The sequence below is a fragment of the Mustela nigripes genome, chromosome 13 (assembly GCF_022355385.1).
Source record: "Mustela nigripes isolate SB6536 chromosome 13, MUSNIG.SB6536, whole genome shotgun sequence".
NCBI lineage: Eukaryota > Metazoa > Chordata > Mammalia > Carnivora > Mustelidae > Mustela > Mustela nigripes.
In genome coordinates, this window is record NC_081569.1 from 31,291,162 (window position 1) to 31,303,914 (window position 12,753).

Genomic DNA, 12,753 nt, shown 5'->3' on the forward strand with positions numbered 1-12,753 from the left:
AAAAAAAAAAAAAAAAAGAAAAAAAATTAAAAACTAAAAAACTACTGATACATTACAGCAACATGGATGAATCTCAAAAACAGAGGAAAAGATAACTAAAGCTAAACAGTATGTATTATTCATTCCCTCTGTAAGAACTTCAAGCACAGACAAAATTAATTTATAGGGACAGAAATCAGAGTGGGTCCTCCTAGAGAATCAAAGGGAGGACTGCTTGGAAAGGGGCATGAGGAAACTTTCTGGATGAGAAAGACGTTTAATTTGTTCTGAGTAATGATTACATGAGTACATATGTTAGTCAAAATTCAAGAGTTGGGCACTTAAGGGACACCAGGGTGGCTCAGTCAGTTAGGCATCCAACTCCTGATTTTGGCTCAGGTTATGATCTCAGGGTTGTGAGATCAACCCCACCTCAGGCTCTACACTCAGCGGGGAGTTTGCTTGAGATTCTTCTCTCCTCCTCTCCCTCTGCCCCACCCTCATGCATGCATTCTTTCTCTCGTTCTCTATCAAAAAAAAAAAAAAAGGGGGGGGGACACCTGGGTGACTGAGTGGGTTATATGTCCGCCTTTCACTCAGGTCATGATCCCAGGGTCCTAGGATTAAGTGTCACATCAGGCTCCCTGCTTAGCAGGGAGACTGCTTCTCCCTCTACCTGCTGCTCTCCCTGGTTTGTGTTCTCTCTCTCCACCCCCCGCCCCGTCTCTCTACCTCTCTGACAAATAATAAAATCTTCAAAAAAAAAAAGACTTGGATGCTTAGGATCTATAGATCTTATTAGCACTTCCATTTAAATGAAATAAATGTTTCTTTAAAAAGAAACAGCATTGTTCCTTAAAAACAACAACAACAAAATTACCACATGATCCAGCAATTCCACTATTAAGTATACACCTAAAAGAAATGAAAGCAGGGAGCCATTTCTGCATTTGCTGCTAAAGTAGTCCTTCCAAAGAAGCTAAGGCCATGTTGGGGCAAAGCCTCCACTTCATCCTGTGAATAGCCTGGCAGCTGCCAGTCCAACACTTTCACTGGCATCTCCTGGGCCCTCCTGCACAATGAGGAGGTGACGGACGGTTATGGAGGTTACAATCAATGCTCTCATCAACACAGCCAAAGTAAATGATGAACCTCTCTGACCAGGCTTGTGGGCAAAGACTCTGTCCATTGTCTACACGGGAGTCTCATCTGCAAAGGGTGGCGGACCTGCCCCCTTCACCACTGTGGCCTCAGCTGAGGAAAGAAAGTGAATCATAGAAAGAAGAACCTGAGGAGGCTGACAGTATGCACTTTGGTCTATTTGACTAAATCTCTTTTATAACATGTTCAATAAAAAGCTGAACTCTTAAAAAAAAAACAATGAATGAAAGAAAGAGAGAGAGAAAAGAAAAACAGGGACTCAGACACTTGTACACCAATGTTCATAGCAGTGTTACTGACAATAGAAGGTGAATCAACTCAAATGACAATCCATGACTGAATGGATAAATAAAATGTGGTATATTATGGAATACGGAATGGAATATTACTCAACCTTAAAGAGGAATTAAATTCCAACACATGTACCACATGGATGAACCCTGAAGATATTACTGCTAACTACAATAAGCCAGAAACAAAGGACAAATACCATATGATTCCACTTATGTGACATAAACCTGGACTGATCAAGAGACAGAAAGTAGAATATTATTGATAAAGAAAATGTGATACACGCATACACACACACAGGAATACTATTCAGCCACAAAAAAAAGAAAGATTCTTTTTTTTCCATTCATGACATGGATGGGCCTAGAGGACATTATGATAAGTCAAGTAAAGTCAAAGGGAAAGATTAAACTGTATGATTTCACTGATATGCCGAATCTAAAAGGAAAAAAATCGAACTCATAGAGAACAGATTGGTGATTGCCAGTGGCGGGGGTGGAGGGTGGGCAAAAGCATGAGGGGAGTCAAAAGGTATAAACTTCCAGTTATAAGATAAATAAGTTCTGGGATGTAAAGTACAGCACAGTGACTAATGTAAACAATACAGTAACCATATATCTGAAAGTACTAAGAGATCTTAAAAGTTCTCATCTCACACACAAATTTTGAAATTATATGAGGATGTTAACTAAACTTACTGCAGTAATCATTCTGCAATATACACACTATCAAATCATCATTATATAATATAATATCATGTCAGTTATATCTCAATAAAACTGGGGGAAAAAAAGAAAAAGGAAAAGGAAAGTAGAATGGTGAGTCCCAGGTGCTGGGGGAAGGGAGGAATGCGGAGTTATTGTTTAATGGGTACAAAGATTCAGTCTGAGCCCTTTCTGCCTCTCCTGCCACCATGGCACCCGTGAAAGAGTTTGTGGCGAAGGGGGGCAAATAAAGAAAGCAAGTTCTGAACTTTACCCTTGATTGCACCCACCCTGTAGAAGATGGTATCAATTTTGAACAGTTTTCTTCAAGAGAGTATCAAAGTGAATGGAAAAGCTGGAAATCTCTGTGGAGGGGTGGTAACAACTGAAAGGAGCAAAAGCAAGATTACTCCGTAACTTCTGAGGTGCCTTTTTCCAAAAGGTATTTGAAATATCTCACCAAAACACACCTGAAGAAGAACAATCTCCGTGACTGGCTGCACACAGTCGCTAACAGCAAAGAGAGTTATGAATTACATTACTTCCGGATTAACCAAGATGAGGAAGAGAAGGAAGATGAGGATTAGAACTAGTTGGTCTGGAATATTTTGTATAATTTAAAATAAAATTTAGGAAACAAAAAAGATTCAGCTGGAGAAAATGGAAATGTTTGGACATGGACAGTAGTGACAGCAGCTAAACAATGTGAATGTACTTAATGCCACAAAAATATACACTTGAAAATGTCTAAGATGATAAATTTCATGTTCTGTATATTTTACCACAATAAAAAAAAAATGCCAATGCTCAGCTCAATTTAATCAGTGAAGTGGTAGGGCAAAAGCCAGATTACAATAGACTAAGAAAACAGAGCTGAAGATATGGAGACAATTAAGATTAAGTATCTCTTCAAAAAGCAAATCAATAAAAGTCATTCACTGTTACAGGGGAAACACTGAAGTGAGATAACTGTTTATCAAAGATGCTGTAAGAGCAATCTCTTGTGAATTGTAAACTGAATTAGATAACAACTAAATTACCTTCCGACTCTACAATTCTATGTATGCAAGAATGGAAACATAGAAAAAGGGAACAGTATTAATGAAGTTAAAGTACGGATCTATAAAATCAGTACTGGAAACCAAAAAACAGATAGTAATTACTTTGTAGAAGAAATTGTTATACACAGCATAGAAAATGACATATTTCCAGAGTATCTGTAACATTCCCAACCTCCACAACCTTTACATTCTTTAATACTGACACATTATGGGGCGCCCGGGTGGCACAGTGGGTTGGGCATTGGTTTTGACTGGGGTCTGACCTCTGGGTCATGGGTTCGAGCTCCACATCAGGCTCTGGTCTCAGTGGGGAGTCTGCCTGGGATTCTCTCTTCCTCTGCCCCTCTCCCCACTCTAAAATAAATAAATAAACCTTAAAACAAACCTGACACATTAAAAATAATCTATGGAGGGGCAGCTGGCTAGACAGTCAGTAAAGCCTATCACTCTTAAGCTCAGGGCCGTGATTTTAAACCCCACATTGGGTAGGGAGCCTACCTAAAATTTTTAAAAAATTTTTTTTTAATTCAAAAGAAAAAATCTCTATGGAAGCAACCCAAATGTCCATCAACAAACAAACTGATAAACAAAATGTGGTATATACATATAATGGAATATTATTCAGCCTTAAAAGGGAATGGAATTCCGTACAACATGCTACAACACAGATGAACCTTGCAAACATTATGCTAAGTGGAATAAAAGCAAGATACAAAAAGGCAAATATTATATGATTTTGCTTATATGAAACAACTAGAAGAGGCAAATTCAGAGAAACAAAGTAGAACAGAGGTTATCAGGGCTTAGAGGTGAGGAAGAAATGGAGAGTTATTATTTAATGGGTACATAGTGTTTGTATATGGTGATGAAACAGGTTTTGAAATACATAGTGGTTATGGTTGTACAACACAGTGAATGTAATTAATGCCACTAAATTGTACATCTAAAAATGTTTAAAGAGGTAAATTTTATGTTACATATATTTTGCCTCAATAAAAAATGTCTTCTATTAAAAAAATACCCTGAAAGCAAACCTCAAGCTGAGACCAAGTTTCTCACAAGTAATTATATTGTCTCAGGTTATAGACAAAACTCATGCTGGGCTATAGCCACCCCCAAATGGAAAAGGCGTCCAGTGGAAACTCCTTAAACAACGGAAATATACCCACGAAGTAAATCAATTCACTCACCTCAATGATGGTTAGGGTCCTCAACTGAAAGCCAGAAGAAAGTCACCTGAGGTCATACCATAGGGAAAAATAAGAGGACTTAAGTAGCCCCATGTAGGATATTATTTTCTCAGAACCATCAAGTAATTCTGGTAAACAATTCCAAACAAGAAGTTCCTTGTTCGTGAAAAAGTTCAGATATATTTGGACAAAAATCCCAAACGGAAAGTCATTTACCCCTTCCACAGCTGGCAGTCACCATCCTCAAGAGTCAAATGAGGATTACAGGCCTCTCAGACTGAGGGTGGGATGTCTTTGGGAGACAACAAGCAAGTCCAGACTCAGAGATGCTCAGTCAAAATGCCCTCAACTATTCCTTGTTCAGATGAAGTCTTTCTGCTTGCTAATTCAACTTCTGTGTGAACTTTTCATGTTAAATTTATCAGCTTCCTGCCTTCCACCTTCAAGTGTCATACTGTTTAAACAAAGCAGTGGTTCTCAACTAGGAATAATTTTGGACCCAAGAGACATACGGCAATATCTGGGACGTTTGGTTGTCACAACTGGGCACTACTAACTTGTACTAGGTAGAGGCTAGTGATGCTGTTAACATCCTACAACATAGAGGTTAATCTCCCACCATAAAGAATTATTGTGCCCAAAATGTCAATACTGTCAAGGCTGAGAAAATCTGAACTACAGGTTAATAAGACACCCAAGGATTTCACAGTGAAATGTGAAAGCTTTTTGTGCAAAATACTACTTTAATGTTTAATTTTTCAACTAAAGTTCATTAGTTCTTAAGGCTGATATTTATCCTGTTTTCTTTATATTCCTTATATTTTCCAAATTTCTATGATGAACTTGTGTTGATTTTTCTGATTTTAAAATAAAATAAATAAAATAAGAACCATTATCCTTTCCTTTTTCTGTAATAGTCTATTTGCCTAAAGACAATTCCTGCAGGTTGGCACTGTATTTTTTTTCTACTCACATTTTATTCTTTATTGCTCTGTATCTGGAGCAGGAGTGACCAAAACTTGAGTTTACTGTATCATCTTAACTGGAAGCCCAATTTCATATCAGAATTCAAGAGAAATTACTGAGTAATATTAAAGCAAGTTTTATACAAAACAAACTATTTTCTGATATTCTATTTTTCAGAATCAATCATTTTACAAACCCGTACAATATTAAAATGTGTGATTCAGATATCTACACTATTTAAAATGTTTTTGTCAGGGCACCTGAGTGGCTCAGTGGGTTAAGCCTCTGCCTTCAGCTCAGGTCATGATCTCAGGGTCCTGGGATCGAGCCCTGCATCGGGCTCTCTGCTCAGTGGGGAGCCTGCTTTCCGCTCTCTCTCTGCCTGCTTCTCTGCCTACTTGTGATCTTTGTCTGTCAAATGAATAAATAAAATCTTTTTAAAAAAATTAAAAATAAATTAATTAATTAAATAAAATGTTTTTGTCATAAAAGGCAAAAGAAAGGAAAAGAGAAGTAATCAGTAGCAGCAGCACTACAAGCAAAGAGACAGAATAAACAGAAAGAGAAAAACAGAGATGACGCAGATAACGGAAAGAGAAGCAAGCTCAGCACTAATGATTCCTAAAACACTGTGCCAGAGGGAGGACAGTCTGACAGCCTCCCCTGTAGCCTCATTTATATATCCATATACCACTTACCTATCGTCTGTACCTATCGTCTGTGCTCTGCAGCCAGCAGTGATTACCCTGACTCCTCAAAATTCACTCCTTATCAATTGATTAAATTAAACTAATCATGGCAATCCTATCTCCCTTGCCCACGACTGGCAGGCCTATCAATTTGACCCAATGAAAAGAGTATTCCTAAGAGGTTCTGGGGGAAAAAAGGCCTTTCTTATTTTTAAAAGAGAACCATAGGAAGCCAGACCATATCTCTGGCATTGGACCAACAGATGCCTAATGCTAATGGCAGCTTTAATTCAGGAAAAAACAGGCATCGCAGAGCAGAGTGGAAAAGCAGAAAGAACTCAGGGCTTTATATATCAATGAATTGTGTGACCAATGCTAGAGTCCATTTTAATTCTGGACTTCCTCTTATATTAGCCGAAAAAATTTCTTTATTATTTAAGCCACTTTGATTTGGATTTTCTGTTATTTACTACTGAAAATACAGAAAGGAACAACAAAAAAAATTAAAACTTCACATGTTCACACTACTCACAGATAATCATGATAATCATAATCATGGTTGTCAATTTATCATTTTCTTCTTAATCCTTTGCTTTTTAAGAAAAATATTTGTCTGTAGACAATTCTAAATCCTTTTAAAAAATAAACATTATTTTAAATAGCTACATAGTATTTATTTGCATGAATGAATGATCACTTAGCTTGTTTTATTGGTGAATATGTAGATTGTTTCCAATAAATCACTATTATCAATAATTCTGTAATGAATATTTTGCTTAAGAAAAAAATTACATATGTGTTGAGGATACTTTGTTAGGATAGATTCTTAAAACAGGAAGTACTAAATTAAATAATATGAACTTTTACAGTTCCTGATACTTACTGACAAACTTTTACTCAGAAGTATTATGTCAATTCACACATATTTCTCTGCACACAAGAGGTGCCTTGATAATTTTTAAATATAAAAAACTTGCTCATCACTCCAGTTCTACATGATACTAAAGAGGAAAAAGAGGACAATGCTTAGCTAAAACTTTACCTCCAAAATTAAATCAAGACTAGACTTTCAATTCCTTTAAATCTGTCTTTCTTTTCAGACTGAAGAGAGAGAAAAAAATGTTGGCTTTTTTAAACTAAATGGTACTGTATAAATGACTAACGGACACATGAAAAAAATGTTCATCATCATTAGCCATCAGGGAAATTCAAATCAAAACCATGCCTGGGTGGCTCAGTTGGTTAAGGGACTGCCTTCAGCTCAGGTCATGATCCTGGAGTCCCAGAATCCAGTCCCACATCCAGCTTCCTGCTTGGCAGGGAGTCTGCTTCACCCTCTGACCCTCCCTCTTCTCATGCTCTCTCTTTCTCTCTCTCAAATAAATAAATAAAATTTAAAAAAAAAAAAAAACCCCACACTGAGACACCACCTCACACCAGTTAGAATGGCAAAAATTGACAAACCAAGAAAAAACAAATGTTGAAGAGGCTGTAAAGAAAGGGGATCCCTCTTACATTGTTGGTGGAAATGCAAGGTGGTGCAGCCACTCTGGAAAACAGTGTGGCAGTTCCCCCAAAAAAATTAAAAATAGAGCTACCCTATGACCCAGCAATCGCACTACTGGGTATCTACCCCAAAGATACAGATGCAGTGAAAAGAAGGGCCATGTGCACCCCAATGTTCATAGCAGCAATGGCCACAACAGCCAAACTGTGGAAAGAGCAGAGATGTCCTTCAACAGACAAATGGATAAAGATGTGGTCCATATATACAATGGAATACTACTCAGCCATCAGGAAGGATGAATACCCAACTTTTGCATCAACATGGATGGGACTGGAGATTATGCTAAGTGAAATAAGTCAAGCAGAGAAAGCCAATCATCATATGGTTTCAGTTATTTGAGGAACATAAGGAATAGCATGGAGGACATTAGGAGAAGGAAGGGAAAAATGAAGTGAGGGGGATTCAGAGGGGAAGATGAAACATGAGAGACTACGGACTCTGAGAAACAAACTGAGGGTTTTAAAGGGGAGGAGGATGAGGGAATTGGTTAGTCCAGTGATGGGTATTAAGGAGGGCATGTACTGCATGGAGCATTGGGTGTTAATATGCAAACAGTGAATCACAGAACACTACATAAAAAACTAATGATGTACTGTATGGAGACTAACATCACATAATAAAAAAACGGTACTGTATAAGGTTCTCAGAATCAAATTTTTAAATAAAACCCTGAGATAACTGAAGCAAATAACTTAAAATAAAAAAAGACATGAATCAATCACTAATAAAATAAGTCAATAACCTCAAAAATTACCTCAACAACAAAAAGACAACTCACTATAGAAATGGGTAAAGCATTTGATGGATAGCTCTACAAAGAACAAATCCAAATGGCCAATAAGAATATGAGAAGAGATGCCCAATATCTTTCATCATTATGTAAATGGTAACCACAATGAGATACTACATCACACCTACTAGGATAGCTATGTTTAAAAAAAAAAAAAAGGCAGCAGAAAAAACAATGTTGGCAAGGATGTGGAGAAATTAGAGCCTTTGCACATGCAGCTGCTGTATTAGACAATCTGGCATTTCCTCAAAAAACTAAACATAGAATTACTATAGGATCCAGCAATTCCATTCCTAGATACACACCCAAAAGTAATGAAAGCAGCATCTCAAACAGAAATTTGTGCACCAATGTTCACTGCAGCATTATTCACAACAACCTAAAGTTGAAAACCACCCATGTCCATTAAAAAAATGAATGGATAAAAAAAAGTGAGATACACACACAATGGATTATCATTCAGCCTTAAAAAAAGAATGAATTCTGGGGCGCCTGGGTGGCTCAGTGGGTTAAGCCGCTGCCTTCGGCTCGGGTCGTGATCTCGGGGTCCTGGGATCGAGTCCCGCGTCGGGCTCTCTGCTCAGCAGGGAGCCTGCTTCCGTCTCTCTCTCTCTGCCTGCCTCTGCCTACTTGTGATCTCTCTCTGTCAAATAAATAAATAAAATCTTTAAAAAAAAATGAATTCTGTATAACCTGTTGCAGCATAGATGAACCTTTAAAACATTATGCTAAATGTAATAAGCTAGACACAAAAGGACAAATATTGTACAATTCTGAGTATACCAAGTACCTAGAAGAGGTAAATTTCAGAGAAAGAAAGTAGAGGTTACTAGGAACTAGGGGGTAAGGTACAACAGAAAATTACTGCTTAATGGGCACAAAGTTTCTGTTTGGGATGAAAGTTTTGGAAATAGTGGTGATGGTTGCACAACACCGTAAATGTAACTAATGCCACTGGACTGTATGCTTTAAAAAGGTCAGGGGCACCTGGGTAGTTTAGTGGGTTAAAGCCTCTGTCTTTGGCTCGGGTCATGATGCCGGGGTCCTGGGATAGAGACCCACATAGGGCTCTCTGCTCGCCAGGGAGTCTGCTTCCTCCTCTCTCTCTGCCTGCCTCTCTGCCTACGTGTGATCTCGGTCTGTCAAATAAATAAACAAACTCTTTTTGAAAAAAATTTTTTTTTTCTGGGGGCACCTGGCTGGCTCAGTTGGAAGAGCATGCGACTCCTGATCTCAGAGTTGTTTAAGTTCAAGGCCCATACTGGGCGTAGAGATTACTAAAACTAAATAAACTTTAAAAAAAAAAGATGTTTTTCAGGGCGTCTAGGTGGCTCTGTGGGTTAAAGCTTCTGCCCTCAGCTCAGGTCATGATCTCAGGGTCCTAGGATCGAGCCCTGCATCGGGCTCTCTGCTCAGCTGGGAGCCTGCTTCCCCCTCTCTCTCTGCCTGCCTCTCTGACTACCTGTGATCTCTGTCAAATAAACAAATAAAATCTTTAAAAAAAAAAAAAAAGCTGTTTCTCTGCTCTAGAATCATCTAACACCATAGGTTAGGAGTTAGCTGTCATGTCTCTTTAGTCTTCTTTAATTTTTGTCTTCCATTACCTTGACATTTTTCTTTTTAATGCAGGCTAGTTATTTTGTAGACTATGTCTCAATTTGGGTTCATCTAATATTTCTTCAAGATTTTTGGCAAGAATACCACAGAAGTGATTTAGAAAGCATAGGATACTGATGTGCTCCATCACTGTGATGTTTTAACTTACATCATTTGGTCAAGGTAGTGTCTGGCAAATTTTTCCACTATGAAGTTATTACTACTTTATAATTAAAATATATCTTATGGAGAGATATTTAAAGACTTAAGTAAATATCCTGTTCCCCATCAAACTTTTACCCACTAGTTTAGATCCACTGAGTTACTGCAATGATGGCTGCCAAACGTTAATTTTCTTTCATTCTACACTTACTAGTTATCATTCTATTTTAAATGAGTGTTTCCTTTTCCGCATTAGTATACTTCTATCAGTATGCACTGATGCATTCTTATTTTATTCCATGTGTTATAAACCATTGCTATATTGCTGAAGGCTTAAATCACTCCAGAACTGGCCAGTGGACAGAGAAAGCCCTTCAAACCCACTTCTGTGTTCTGACAAACTTTCTAACACAAGATATCCCAGGTTCATCTTGTACTCTCCTAGCCTTACTTATGGAATTAGGCAGAATTTCTCTAAGGAACCCTGGTTCCTTTTACTGAAAAACACTACATAGAAACTAAGATCTGGGTGCTAAACATGCTCATGGCTACTAGGATGTCATTGCTGCTAACCCTTCTAAGTGGACAGAAGTAGGAAAAAATATATTCTACTAATTATGTATCTATATTAAAAGCCATGTTGCAATACTGATATCTTCGATTCCAATCTAATCCATTAGGCTTTAATCTCACCTCTCCCTTTTCTGTATTATAACTCCCTACTCCAACAATAAGAAAACTTGACTCCAATAAACCACAGCATATTTGCTTTTGCTCACATTTTATTTTTAAGATTTTTGTTTTTTGGGCGCCTGGGTGGCTCAGTGGGTTAAGCCTCTGTCTTTGGCTCGGGTCACGATCTTAGGGTCCTGGGATCGAGTCCCACATGGGCCTCTCTGCTCAGCGGGGAGCCTGCTTCCCCCATCTCTGCCTGCCTCTCTGCCTACTTGTCATCTGTCACTGTATGTCAAATAAATAAATAAAATCTTTAAAAAAAAGAAAAGATTTTTGTTTTTCCAATTTTTACTGAAACAATACATGATACCAAAAATTGGAAATACACAGAAAGACATACCTAAAGAAGTGTCATATCCCCCATCCTTTCCATGGCATTTCCACACAAGGCCCTGTAGATAGCCAATCTCATCTGTTTCTGATATAGCCTTCTGGTGATTTTTGTGTGTGTGTGTGTGAAAATAAGCACATACATATTTTTTATTTCTCCTCCTTTAAGATTTTATTTATTTATTTGACAGACAGAAATAACAAATAGGCAAAGAGGCAGGCAGAGAGAGAGAGAGAGGGGAAAACAGGCTCCCCGCTGAGCAGAGATTCCCGATGTGGGGCTTACCCTGAGATCATGACCTGAGCCAAAGGCAGAGGCTTAACTGACTGAGCCACCCCTCCCCCTCTTTCTTATAAAAATGTAGTATACAGCAACTTCTCCTTTACACTGTTTTTTTTTTTTTTTTTTTTTTAAAGACAATTTATCTTGGGGCGCCTGGGTGGCTCAGTGGGTTAAAGCCTCTGCCTTCAGCTCAGGTCATGATCTCAGGGTCCTGGGATCGAGCCCCACATTGGGCTCTCTGCTCCACAGGGAGCCTGCTTCCCCCTCTCTCTGCCTGCCTCTCTGCCTATTTGTGATCTCTGTCTGTCAAATAAATAAAAATAAAATCTTTAAAAAAATAAAAAATAAAAAAAAATAAAGACAATTTATCTTGGAAATCACTTTATATCAAATCATATTAATCTTTTTTAAAAGATTTTATTTATTTATTTGACAGACAGAGATCACAAGTAAGTAGAGAGGCAGGCAGAGAGAGAGAGGAGGAAGCAGGCTCCCTGCTGAGCAGAGAGCCCAATGTGGGGCTCGATCCCAGGACCCTGGGATCATGACCTGAGCCGAAGGCAGAGGCTTTAACCCACTGAGCCATCCAGGTGCCCCAAATCATATTAATCTTACTCTTTTAAAGTGGCATAGTACTCTATTATGTGGCTATATACACTACAGTTTATTCAAACACTCTTTATGTTCAGCCATTTAAGTTTCCAATATTTAACAATCACAGCAGTGCAATAAATAATAGCTAAAAACCCTTTGTTTATTGTAGAGATACTATCTTCAGAGTAAAGTCCTAGAAATGTGATCACAGAGTTTTATTAGATTTTGCCAAATTCTCTTCCATAATAGCCATAATAATTGAGATTCTCACTAGCAGTGTAAGACAATGCCTATTTCCCACAGCCTCACAAATTGAGTAAGTACTCACATTTCTTAATTTTAGTTACCCTGATAGGTGAGAAATGTTAACTTAGTATGGATTTAATTTTAATTTCTCTTACTCTGAATCAGCTTGAACATATTTTTCATGCACCCAAAGGTCATTCTTATAGTGGTGTGTGTGTGTGTGTGTGTGTGTGCGCACATACACACGCATAAATCGTGACTGTTTTATCCATTTTTCTTTTTTTTTTCTTTTTTTTTTAAAGATTTTATTTATTTATTTGACAGAGAGATCACAAGTAGGCAGAGAGGCAAGCAGAGAAGTTTCGGGGAGGAAGCAGGCTCCCCACTGAGCAGAAAGCCCGATTTGGGG

General features: G+C 38.1%; 1 protein-coding gene and 1 pseudogene across 3 annotated transcripts in view; one reads left to right on the top strand and one right to left on the bottom strand.

Moving 5' to 3' along the window:
• Positions 1 to 12,753, bottom strand: part of BBS4 (Bardet-Biedl syndrome 4) — a 56,643-nt gene that overhangs the window by 30,741 nt on the left and 13,149 nt on the right. The gene's annotated exons all lie outside the window — the stretch shown is intronic.
• LOC132029134 (large ribosomal subunit protein eL22-like) lies at positions 2,256 to 2,722 on the top strand (annotated as a pseudogene).